The sequence below is a fragment of the Drosophila miranda genome, chromosome XR (genome assembly GCF_003369915.1).
Source record: "Drosophila miranda strain MSH22 chromosome XR, D.miranda_PacBio2.1, whole genome shotgun sequence".
NCBI lineage: Eukaryota > Metazoa > Arthropoda > Insecta > Diptera > Drosophilidae > Drosophila > Drosophila miranda.
Genome location: NC_046674.1, coordinates 48,568,541 through 48,580,678, shown reverse-complemented (window position 1 = coordinate 48,580,678; position 12,138 = coordinate 48,568,541). Strand labels below are relative to the sequence as shown.

Here is a 12,138-nt window from a genome sequence, read left to right as displayed (position 1 = left end):
CACTTTTTATTATTTTAGCACCAGCTTAAAGTACAGTTTTATATTTTTAAATCGATTTTGAGCCGGGTATTTTAGATGCGGCTTGCATATGAGATCGCATAGCGGTGTCGAATGTAGCAATTTTGTTTCGGTTTTTCATGTTTTTGACTTAATTTGACCGGTTCTTTATGAAACCACTCACCTAGTTTAACCAATTTTCACACCTATTTTCATTATTGATGGACCTACTTCCTTCAACGCTTTTATTTTCGATTTTTTGTCTTTCAAACTGGACTTACCATAATCCAAATTACTTTCTCATAATGAGAACACTCTAATTGATTTTAGAGAATTTTGTTCGATGTACGGTCGCGACCACATCCAAAAAAAAAAAAATACAGTAGAGTCCGGTTATAACGACTTTGCTTATAGCGTCCGTCCGGTCATAGCGACGAGAATTCGATGACTTGATTGGTCCCCATACAAACTTATATGAAAGGGTCTTCGCTTAGTACGTCTCCGCTTTTAGCGACAAACCGCTTATACCGACGATATTTTTTACAATTCAACCGGCTATTGCGACGTGCCGAAGAAAAATACAGCGAAATAATGCCAAAAATATTAAGCATTAAGCGACGCTGTTAGAAATCTATGTATTTATCAATTATCGGCACCGATTTCAAATGAAGAACTGGATTAATATGTTCTTATTGACAATGATTTGGCTATTTAAGGCTGCAGAAATATTGAATAGATTCTATTCAAATTTTAATGACGAGAGCTTAACGCACAGCATATCACGTTTAAATAATTCTGTGCGCGATTTTTTTTATATGTCACAAACTACTGCTAAACAATCAAAAATTTTAGATTTTTTAAAATAAGAATAAAAAGAAAAACCACACATAAAAATTAATCTTGTTATATTATGAATTATGTATATATATACGAGTTTTTATAAAAAAAAACATGTTATTGAATTAAATTTGTTACATTTTTTTTTTATTAAAAAATTAGTTAGTTCTTTTTAAAAACCTATTACGAACATGGCAACCATAAAATAAAGAAAAAAACGAGGGGGAACGTTGTGAGTTGCTGCGGACACCGCAACTCTACGGTTATACCCGATACTAAGTCAGTATGGCTCTCCTCCGGCAGACGCCGCTAATATTAAACGACACGACAAAGAGTGCGCGTAGCCACTGCAAATTGATTTGTTCCTATTGGCTATAAAAATGATCGGATCTGATCCAGATTCAGCAATCTGATAGATATGGTCATTATCTATGATTCTGCGTTTTTAGTTTTCTCGAATGTGCAATATTGTGGATGCAACAGATTTTCGTCTTTTGTGGGGGCGGAAGGGGGTGGGGCGAAATTTTAAGATACACGTTTTATAGTAAGATCTAACAGAAGTGCGGATACCAAATTTGGTTACTCTAGCCTTAATAGTCTCTGAGATTTTTGAATATCCCCAGATTTTCGTCCTTTGCGGGGGCGGAAGGGGGTGTGGCGAAATTTTGAAACAAACTCGTCTCGGTCCGATATATTAGGAGTGTGGATACCAAATTTGGTTGCTCTAGCTTTTATAGTCTCTGAGATCTAGGCGCTAATGTTTTACTCTAAGCAAAGCCGCCTATGCTACGTGTGTGTTAGAGAGAGACAGGGCGAGAAAAAATGAAATTGTTTTCTTGATGCTGGCTATAATAATAATACGATCCAATTCAGATTCCGCAGTCTTAAAGATATGGTCATTCTCTACAATTCTACGTTTTTGGTTTTCTCATATCTTTAAAATTGTGAATGCCACAGATTTTGTGGGGGCGGAAGTGGGCGGGGCGAAGTTTTGAAATATTTTTGTAGCAGTGACATATCACAGAAGTCTGGATCCAAAACATCGTTGCTCTAGCTCTTATAGTCTTTGAGCACTAGGCGCTGAAGGGGACGGACAGACGGACGGACGGACAGACGGACAGACAGACAGACAGACAGGGCCCAATCGACTCGGCTATTGATGCTGATCAAGAATATATATACTTTATGGGGTCGGAAACGATTCCTTCTGGACGTTACACACATACACTTTTACCACAAATCTAATATACCCCAATACTCATTTTAAGTATCGGGTATAATTACATAAAGTTTATGCATAAAAATTTAGGACGTATGGTAGAGTCCAAAGAAAATGGGAAATATTTTTAGCCCCATCAAGAAGTCATAAAAGATTCCAGTCTAACGACAAATCTGACGGTAGTTTTCGATGCTTCAGCAAAAACCACAAGCAATAAAAGTTTAAATAATATCATGTGGGTTGGACCAGGAGTAAAAAGACACCTTCGATATTATGGTTAAATGGCGTAAATGGCCATTTTTAATAGCTGCGGACATTGAAAAAATGTAATGCAAATTAATGTTGATAAAGACGATCAACAATATTTGCATATAATTTGGAGAGATAATCCAAACGAAAAGTGAAAAGATTATAAACTCACAACCGTTACGTACAGTACAGCTTCAGCACCTTACTTAGCAACCAGGGTGCTTGTTGCAATAGCAGAATATTGCAAAAATCAAGCAATTAGGGAAATCATAAAGAATGATTTTTACATGGACGACCTGATGACAGGTGCCGACTCGATACTGGATGCTAAAAAGCATGTAAAGGAAGACACCCGGGAGTTTAATAAGGTTGGGTTTAACTTAAGAAAGTGGATAACAAATATCCCAGAAATTATAGAAGGCGTTAGAGATGACCAAGAGAATAAAGTATTAACCATTGATCAGAATGAATCCGTCAAAACATTAGGACTTCAATGGGAACCGGTTATGAATCAATTAAGAAAAATAACAAGAGAATAGTGTTATCTACCTAAGCCAAGATGTATGACCCCCCTTAGGCTGCTTGTCTCCAGTGACGCTTGTCGGAAAATTGTTTATTCAACAACTTTGGCTAGCAGAAAAAAAGAAGCTAAAGAATTATCAGAACAGGATATTCGGGAATGGAATTCGTTTAAAGATAGTTTAACAGAATTAGAGAGCATTCGGATACCAAGATGGCAAAATTTTCAGCACAATAAGTCGATGCAAATTCATGGGTTTGACGATGCATCCGAAAAGGCTTATGCGGCCGTAGTGTATGCTAAGGTAGATAGTTCTACAATTAGAATAGCCAGCAAAAGCACAGTTTATCCAAAGAAGAATCGGAAAACTATTCCAAAATTAGAACTTTGTGCAGCACATCTTCTGGCAAAATTAATTCAACGGGTGAAAATAGCGGTTGGAAGTAATGTAGAGTGTTATAGAGACAGTAAAGTCAAGTTTATCAGCCGTCAAACTGACGAAGTAAAAACGAGGGGGAACGTTGTGAGTTGCTGCTGCGACCGGAACTCTATATTTATACCCGATACATAGTCAGCATGGCTACATTGAGCGACAATGTGTGCGTGCGGGAAAGACAGAAAACGTGTCTGAACATGTCTTCGGGGGCTGCGTAGCCACTGCAAATTAATTTGTTCCTTTTGGCTTTGAAAATGATCCGATCTGATCCAGATTTAACAATCTCATAGATACGGTTATTCTTTATGATTGTGCGATTTTAGTTTTCTCGAATCTTCAATATTGTGGATGCAACAGATTTTCGTCCTTTGTGGGGGCGGAAAGGGGCAGCAATTGAAAAAAATACAAGTGGCAAAATAACTGCGATTGTGAAAAAATAGATAAATAAATTGGTTTGTGTGTGCCCACTGTGCCAGCAACAATAACTGCAGCGACCCCAGCAGCAGCCACAATAGCTGCAGCGACATCAGCAGCATCGACATCAGCAATAGTGACAACAGCTGCAGCGACATCAACTGCATCGACAATAGCAGCAGCGACTTTAGCAAAGGCAACACCAGCAGCAGCGACAGCAACTTCAGCGGTAGCAGTAACAACAACAGCAGAAGCAGAATTCATCAGCTAAGTCTCATATCTCAATTTGTTTTTAAGCCTAATTAAGTAAAAAATTAAAGTAAGATGTTATCGGAAGAAATAATAAAGCTATTAGAGGCTCAAGCCGCGATAGCAAAAGAAATTAAGATGATTGAAGCTGGTCATTTGACCAGCGATGTAATCCAAAGGTTAGAAGACCTGTAAGCATATGGAGTAATCGATCATGACTACTATAAGCGACAGCAGTGTGAAAAAATCATTAAAAATATAGAAGACATACATTAAAAGTATGTAGAGTCTAAAAATAATGAAACCCTAACGAAAGGGAAGGTAGAAATAGAAAAGTTACAATCCGTGGAGACTGGAACTTTGAAGGAAGACATAGAGCCCAAAATTGACAATAGCATAGAAAAAGTATCTGAGGGAATCGACAGAATAGTGGAAAACCTGAAGACGTATTTAGAGCAAACCATGCAGAGGTTTGATCAGTCTAAACTAGGAGAGTGTAGAATCAGAAAGGGAAAAATTGAGTTCCTCAGTACAAAACTGAACTCAAAAATTGAGGAGTTTTATAATAGCTTTGAAACAAACGACAGCTTCGAAGGCTAAATCGGCGAGTTGGAATTTGATCGATTTGCATGGTCTTCCGAAAATAGAAGTACCCACATTCTCGGCCGAAGAAAAAGAGTGGGACGGCTTTTCACAAATATTTTGTGAATTATTTCATAACAGAGATAGTCTGAGTACATCTCTAAAATTCAGTTATTTGAAAATCGCGATAAAGGGTGAAGCACGGAGTATGGTAGCTCACCTTTTAACTGGGCCGCTAGAAAATTATAATGCCGCTTGGGAATTGATGACCAATCGGTATGAAAATAAACGAAAAATTGTTTCGGATCAGCTGAATTGTTTACTAGACTTACCAATGCTAGATCACGATTCAGCGAAACATATTAAATGGTTTTCTGATTCTATAAATGAGTCAATACATTTAATCATTTGATGTGATTTTCGCGCACATAGTGTTGAAAAAATTCAACAAAGATGCCTTAAAGTTATATGTAAATCATATAAAAAGGAAAAGAGATCCAAGCATTGCCAGATGTAATTGAATTTTTAGAACAACGCAACACTTCTCTCTACACGTCGCAGAATAATGAATGGAAACCGTTCAAAAACGTAGTGCATTATGGCAAAATAAAAGAAAATTGTCCGCTATGTAAAATGGCAGGACATACCATAATTCACTGCTATAAGTTTAAGGGAATGAGTCCGATAGATAGAGGCCAGTTTATTAAAAAACAGCGCCTTTGCACAAAATGCTGTAGGCATGATTTGTATAAGAAATGCTTATCTGAAATTTTATGTGGGATTTGTAAAAAACCTCATCAAACGATGCTCCATATTCGCTACGAAAAGAGGGAAAATGTTAACACTTGCTTGACAAAAGAACAAGCTTTTTTAGCCACAGCAATGTACCATAATTTCAGAAGAAGCTGCGCAAATATTAAACTTAGTACGAAAAAGAGCGAACACCGAGGTAAGTGGAGTGTCATCTAAAGACTCTTGTACTTCAAAGTACAAAGTTACTTTATCGGTAAAAACTCGTGATTATAATAAAGGTCCTCTAAATATTGAAGCAATTATTCTTCCGAAACTGATGAAAGCTTTACAGTTAAAGTCTTTCAATATTGACAAAACTAAGTGGCAAGATTATGTGTTGGCAGACCCTAACTTTAACAAACCATGTAGGGTAGATGTAATAATTGGAATAGATTTGTATACCCATATTTTAAAAGACGGAGTAGTAAAAATAGACGGACTACTTGGACTACTTATATCCGGTTGCACCAAATCAAAAGGTGATAAATTTAAGGTGGCGACAACAATTGAAGTTGGGGACTTAGAGCGGTTCTGGGAATTGGAAAGTGAAAAGAATGAAGTAAAAGAAGTTGTTTGCGAGAAGCATTTCTTGGAAAAAACAAGAAGAGATGAGAATGGCAGGTATGTGGTTAAAATACCATTTTAAAAAGAAAAAGATCTAGGAGATTCCAAACCACAAGCTATGGTTTAGAAAGAAAGCTCAGCAATAACAACAAATTAAAAGAAAATTACATAAAGTTTATGCATAAAAATTTAGGACATATGGTAGAGTCCAAAGAAAATGGGAAATATTTTTAGCCCCATCAAGAAGTCATAAAAGATTCCAGTCTAACGACAAATCTGACGGTAGTTTTCGATGCTTTAGCAAAAACCACAAGCAATAAAAGTTTAAATCATATCATGTGGGTTGGACCTTCAATATTATGGTTAAATGGCGTAAATGGCCATTTTTAATAGTTGCGGACATTGAAAAAATGTAATGCAAATTAATGTTGATAAAGACGATCAACAATATTTGCATATAATTTGGAGAGATAATCCAAACGAAAAGTGAAAAGATTATAAACTCACAACCGTTACGTACAGTACAGCTTCAGCACCTTACTTAGCAACCAGGGTGCTTGTTGCAATAGCAGATAATTGCAAAAATCAAGCAATTAGGGAAATCATAAAGAATGATTTTTACATGGACGACCTGATGACAGGTGCCGACTCGATACTGGATGCTAAAAAGCATGTAAAGGAAGATACCCGGGAGTTTAATAAGGTTGGGTTTAACTTAAGAAAGTGGATAACAAATATCCCAGAAATTATAGAAGGCGTTAGAGATGACCAAGAGAATAAAGTATTAACCATTGATCAGAATGAATCCGTCAAAACATTAGGACTTCAATGGGAACCGGTTATGAATCAATTAAGAAAAATAACAAGAGAATAGTGTTATCTACCTAAGCCAAGATGTATGACCCCTTAGGCTGCTTGTTTCCAGTGACGCTTGTCGGAAAATTGTTTATTCAACAACTTTGGCTAGCAGACAAAAAGAAGCTAAAGAATTATCAGAACAGGATATTCGGTAATGGAATTCGTTTAAAGATAGTTTAACAGAATTAGAGAGCATTTGGATACCAAGATGGCTAAATTCTCAGCTCAATAAGTCGATGCAAATGCATGGGTTTGACGATGCATCCGAAAAGGCTTATGCTGCCGTATTGTATGCCAAGGTAGATAGTTCTACAATTATAATAGCCAGCAAAGCAAAGTTAATCCGAAAAAGAATCGGAAAACTATTTCAAAATTAGAACTTTGTGCAGCACATCTTCTGTCAAAATTAATTGAACGGGTGAAAATAGCGGTTGGAAGTAATGTAAAGTGTTATGCCTGGAGTGATTCTACTATTACTCTAGCCTGGATAAAGAAAGAACAACAAGAAAGAATTTCCTCCATTTTTGACGGTGAGGAGAATTAAGAGCGCCAAAGTATTAAAAGTAAAACAACAATAAGCTATCCAATTCAGTTCCGAAATAGCTAACCTAATTAATAAAAAGGATATATAAACAAAAAATAAACTATTAAGCTTAAATCCGTTTTTAGACAAAGATGGATTGTTACGAGTTGGAGGTAGAATGCAAAGCTCCCACGCGGATTTTGAAGTTAAACAGCCCTTGATTTTAGATAAGTGTCACTTGACGTCTTTATTAAGAATGCACATAAAGAAACATTGCACGGTGGAATTAATCTGATGCGAAACTATATCCAGGGAAAGTTTTGGATATTTGGGCTAAGAAATTGCTTAAAGAAAAAACTTAAAGAGTGTGTCACCTGTGCTAGGTATCGACAGAATACTGCAGAACAAATTATGGGAAATTTGCCGAAACACAGAGCTACAATGTCGCACCCGTTTACAAATACAGGGGTAGACTTCGCCGGGCCTTACCACATCCGATGCTCTAAAAACCGGAGGCAGAAATCCTATAAGGGATATATTGCCGTATTCGTGTGCATGGTGACAAAGGCTATTCATTTGGAAGTAGTCAGCGATCTTACTTCAGATGCATTTATAGCTGCAGTTAGAAGATTTTTCTCAAGAAGAGGAAAATGTGCAAACATTTTTTCCGATAATGGAACCAACTTTGTGGGAGCTTCGCGCAAATTAGACGAGGAATACCACAGAGCCCTCAGAGACAACATTAAAGTGGTCCCAATATTAGAAAGATAACAGATCGAGTGGCATTTTATTCCCCCGGCAGGACCTCACTTCGGAGGTATTTGGGAAGCTGGGACAAAATCAGTGAAATATCACTTAAAAAGAGTAATTGGGGACAATAATTTAATATATGAGGAAATGGCAACTCTATTATGTCAAATTGAAGCGGCACTAAATTCACGCCCTTTGTCTACAGATACAAATGATATTGACGATCTGGATGGATCAGGTCATTTTATTATTGGAAGGCCAATATTTGGCCCTATTGAGACAATTTCAAAAGGAACAAATCGGGAATCTGGATATGTTGAGGTTAATTCATAAAATAAAAAGAGAATTTTAGATTAAATGGAAATAAGATTATTTGCACACACTACAACAAAGAAATAAATGGAAAATAGGAGTAATTGCAGCATTGTAGTGCTTGTGTTATGTTCCCAAGTATCAAATGCAAACATTGCTGCCAGAGGAACGGCGAAGTGGTCAATTGAAATAATGAACAGTTCCACTTCCATATATTTGGACCCGATGGGGGACTTTGAAATAGTCGCCTCGTCCGGGAATGTAATTGTTTATTATAACATGGACCCGTATTTTTAAATGATAAAAAAGGGGAAAGCATTGATTGGGAAAATGAGAGTTGTGTGTGGTAAACTTTATACTTTCGAAGATCAATTCAATAATGTTATCTAAACGCGGAAAGAAAAATTGCAGACTTGGATGAAAATAATAAACTTTTCATGACTCAGGAGAATAAAAGAAAGAAGCGAGCACCGTTTGAGTTTATGGGCTCACTTTATCATATATTGTTTGGGATAATAGACGCCGAAGATAGGGAAACGTTGGAAGGAAATATGAAAAATGTATTAGAAAAAAAACATAACATAGATGATTTAATTAAGAAACAAACATCAGTGGTAGAGTCAACGGTAAATACCCTCAAAACAACTACCGAGGAAATAAATTTGAACTTTAGAAGTATGAGAGCAAGGGTAGAGAACATAACGGAAGCATTAAAGGAAAGTTTTTATGTGTACAAAGAATCTATAAATTTCTTTATGGTAACAAAGCAACTAAGCTCCTTGATTGAAGAGTTCGATAAAATTCAATCAGCAGTTATTAATCTACTGATAGATATTAATCGTGGTAGACTAAATCCAAATATTTTAAAACCTATACAGTTAAAGGGAGAAAAAGCATAAATAAAAGATAACTTATTAGAAACATTGGTGCTTCCAGGAAAAAGAACAGAAACATAATTGAAGGAAATTTGCAGCTTACTAACAGCGAAAGGAATTTTTGTTGATAACAAATTAATTCTGAACGTGAAGGTAGGCACGCATCCCATTTGTTTAGGATAACTCCAATGCCTGTTGACCAAGAACAAGAATTGGTCAAGGTAGATTTGAGCTCCTGGTATTTAGTATATAACTTCGAAATTGATTCCTATCATTTGATGACTAAAGCTACCTTGAACAAATGCCAAAAATGGCAAACAAATAGAAGAGTATGCAAAGGTAATTGGCCTTGGAGCAATGCCAATGATAATGCTTGTGAGATAGCTCCTTTCAAACCAAAAGGTAATTCAAATTGCGTGTATAGGATGATAGCAGAGACAAGATCATTTGAGATCGAATTAGAAAGGCAGGGTAGTTGGCTCTTCAAAGTTCCAGTAAACACTAATGCCAGAATTCGACGTAGTAACTCAAATCAAGAACTAATTGATCTTCTGCAACAAGGAATTTTAACAATACTACATGGTTGTACTGTGCGAACCGATGATAAAATACTAGTACCTCATCACAGTATTCAAGCAGAAAGCTACGAGCAAATTTCATCCTATTACATAAGTAATACAAGTAAAATACCAAAAATGGTTTGGAATCCATTAACAGTACTATTTATTAACAATACAAAAGAAATGGATAAGTTAAGAAACGAATTAAAATTTTTAAAAGAAGGTCATCATGATTTAAAAGGACTTAAGTTCCATCATGTATCTGGACATACGACCTTGATTATCGGAATCATAATAATAATAATATTAATAATCTATGTCATAAGAAGAATAAAAGTAGCACGAAGACTGCAAACGATAGCACTTCCCTACCCACTGTAATTGACTGTAAATGATTATTTGTACTTCTAATTATAGCTATAAATAAAATGTACACAAAAAGGTTCACAAGAATCAAAATACAAAACCATGCCACTTTCGGCCCTTTGCAGAATGTTCAAACATAAACATATTATCGTCGAAACCATGCCACTTTCGGCCCCTTGCAGAATGTTTAAGCAGAAACATATTATTGTACACATTCACTCATGTATGCAAAAAACTGATCTCTAAAAAAATCACATAAAGTAGATAAGTATTGACAATTCGGGTGTACACAAAGATCTGTAACCAATTAAAAGATACTACAACAAAATACAAGTGAAGAACACACTTAACCAATGCAGACCTAAAATTACAATAATGTAAGCAAATAGACACCCACAGTAAAATGTATCCTTTGCGTAGGTCTAACGATAATTATAGAATACAACTTTTGTACCTCCTACCTCATTGTCAAATCACATATAAGGCTCTGATTTTAAGAATAAAATTTAGTTTAAATTTTCAACTCAACTCGCAAATGTCTTAGGTCTTTTAAGGTCTTAACAACCATATAGTATTTAGAATATATCTGCCAGATTTGTGCTCCGCGCAACATGCATGCTTACGGGCAACGTTATAAAAACATAAATTTCAAGGCAAAGAGTAGACCCACCATACTGTCTAGAGCTTGGACAGCTTATTGGATTATTGGTAACCGAAATTTTAAAAAGTTGTTGGAAGCTGCCGTTAAATACAAAATTGCTCCGTTGTTAAGTTTATTGTTTATTTTTTGTTTATTTTAGAAGCAGTGGCCGTGAACTTAGCTTTAGGTGTAAGGTGCTTTCGACGAAGAGGACTGACCGACTGACAGCGGAAGGGTCGAAGCAGTGGATTATGAGTAAAAAGAACGATGCATATGTGTGTGCTTGTACATATGTACAAAGAGGGTACATAGATGAGCGCGATAACAGATAACTTAGAGAGAGGTTCTTGACGTTACATACGAGCTATGAACGGTTGTTGCTCCGAACAAAAGTTTTTCAGAATACATAGAAAAAAAAACTGGATGTGTGCAAGCATTAGGGTTACTATCTATGCAAAACATGATGAGGAGGCTAAGGCAAAAAAACGACCAAAAGCAAGCGGGAACGTTGTGGGAACTTTTACAGCCAATTATCTGTCAGAACATATGTGAGATTGTATAATTTATGTAACGAATACGACATATTTTAAGTGAGTAAGTGCCGGAGTTGGTATCGGATCCGATGACTGCCGCATAATCTCTCTCTCTCTCTCTTTCAGTCTTTTGGTATCGCTGTTCGAAAAAGGGACGAATTGATTTGTTGTTTAATGCGGGGAGGGTGGAATTTTGGTAGGAACGCAACGCAGAAATCAATCTTAATTTGGCTCGTATGCTCCTGCTTGCATGGGAGACGCGAAAAACATAGAGAGAAAGGGAAGAACCACGACCATGTTTAATATTAATTCTGTTTTAATTCTTTAATTCTAGATCTTCCTTTATTGTCTTTTCACGAGGCGCACGAGGAACAGTGTGTGTGTGAGAGAGAGAGAGACAATGAGTAAGCGCGTGGGAGGGGGCGGCGCACGGTGGCGAATCAGACGAAAAGTGGTGACAAAAGTCGAAGATTTCTTTTAACGCTTTGCATACACTATACGCATCTAATAGAGTTTTTTCCAGAGCTATTAAAAATCAAATTTTCAAATAATCGGACTTTAAGTTTAAAAGAAATGAGCACTCAAAGCTGAGAATTGTTTCGGTATGCAAAATTTGTTTTAACTTTTATTAAAATACTACGTCTTTTAGGTGAAAAAAAAAACTATGTAACGTATGATTCTGATTTTGGTAAAAATAAACTAACTTAAATAGTTTCAGTTTTCACAGTTGTACAAAACAAAATAAATAACAAATTTGTATCGTCACACTAGCTACAAAGAAGGATCAAGAATACGGGAGAGAAACACACTAAGCATCCAAGCATCAACTGAAGATGGTAGAAATTCAGCACAGCGAGAATGG

General features: G+C 36.2%; 1 protein-coding gene across 9 annotated transcripts in view; it reads right to left on the bottom strand.

Moving 5' to 3' along the window:
• The window catches only part of LOC117186123, a 71,684-nt gene that overhangs the window by 41,550 nt on the left and 17,996 nt on the right, over positions 1 to 12,138 (bottom strand). The gene's annotated exons all lie outside the window — the stretch shown is intronic.